Source organism: Sinocyclocheilus grahami, unplaced genomic scaffold, assembly GCF_001515645.1.
Source record: "Sinocyclocheilus grahami isolate Dianchi unplaced genomic scaffold, SAMN03320097.WGS_v1.1 scaffold338.1, whole genome shotgun sequence".
NCBI classification, from domain to species: Eukaryota; Metazoa; Chordata; class Actinopteri; order Cypriniformes; family Cyprinidae; genus Sinocyclocheilus; species Sinocyclocheilus grahami.
This window is the reverse complement of record NW_015505517.1, coordinates 625,956-627,697: the sequence shown is the minus strand read 5'-3', so window position 1 is coordinate 627,697 and position 1,742 is coordinate 625,956.

Below are 1,742 nucleotides of genomic sequence, written 5' to 3'. Positions count from 1 at the left end.
TTTACTTTGATAGAAAATTTGTAGAAATTAAAACCAAGTTTGAATGATGTCTGTATATTAGGCGGTTGATTCAGAAGCTTAATAGGGTTTGGGGTTTCGAACAAACTCTAGAGACAATATTTGAAGAATATATATATTGTGCTGTCTCGCAAACACAGTAACTAATAAACTGCCTTCTGCAAGTAAACATGTCTATATGTGGCATATGTACTTGCATACACACAGTATATAGGCCTGTACTGTATGTCACACGTGTGGTGTGTGTGTGTGTTTGAGCATTTCGTATTTGTAATTGTTCAGTCGTGTTCTCAGACTGTGGCTTGAGATTCCCTCACACGTGTGCTTGAATTTTTCATCACAAACTGCAAGCAAACGGCATCAATTATTAATCGCAGCACTAAGAAAAGAAGAAATCATATTCAATATTTACTGCATACTTCCTGAGCTAGCAAATCACATGGCAGAGAGGATAGAAAGGTGTGTGTGAGTGTGAAGGTTACACAAGGGGCCTTGCTGTGAAATTGGCAACGTTTAGAGGAAAACCACTTTTTCCCCTTCTAGAACAAACACCCACATGAACTCTTAGTATTGTAATTATCTTTTAGAGCTCGTACTGTATAATTAGCGTGACACACACACCTCTTCGCTGAAGCGGATAACATCAGTATCACACACACATAAACCATTATATCCAACAAAATTATACTCTCACTGCACCGTTACTGACTGATAATCCTTTTCATCCATGTGATGCTTTATATGCATAGCTTATTGTTTTTCTTTGTCATAATTCTGTTCTATAAATATCCTGATGCTCTGCAGCAGAAGGACTGTTCAGGCAGAAAATACACACACATACACTCCCTCTGGCAGAACTACAGCACAGCACACACAAGAATGCATTATCTCGTAGACACACAACCTCAGATTCATTCATACTTCAGCACGCACACACACGTTTCAGCTCTGCCAATCATGTTTGCACACACAAATAAACTGGCACTAACAAGGCATCTACGCACAGAGCACAGACTTACTCCATCCCTTTACTCTGTGGCATCACTACACAGATATATAATATTGTGGTGATGTACGTCACAAATACACATATTATAATTTAAAATAAGATTTTTCTATTTTCATGTATTTTTAAAATGTTATTACTGTGATGGCAAAGCTGTCATTAAAAAAGCATAGCATTCATTACTCCAGTCTTCAGTGTCACATGATCCTTCATAAATCATTTAAATATGCTGATTTGCTGTTCAAGCAACATTTCTTATTGTCCGTTTTGAAAACAATTCTGTAGCTTAAAATTATGTGGAAACCATGGTGCATTTTCCCCCAGAATTCTTTGATGAATATAAAGTTCAAAAGAACAGCAATTTAATGCGTTCTTACTCATTAAAAGTATTAATTTTTTTATAAAATCTTTTGAATGGTAATGTTTTTGTTTCTATTTTATTTCAAATTAGTCTTTTCAATTTGAGTTTAGTTTTCATTTGTTCTCATGTTATTCTTTTTCAGATTTTTTCCCCCAGAATTTTCTAGCTTCAATTTGTTTTCGTTTTTATTTTAAATATGTAAGACCTGCTAAAGATAATGTGCAAACAGGCAAAAAATTTTCATGCTTGTTAATTTCTTACATTCTAGTGTAATTGCTTTACAATTTAATGCAGGTGGCTTGTCTAGGTTTCAAGTTTTACCATGTTTCAAAAACAAATGAATTTTCGGTCATTTTG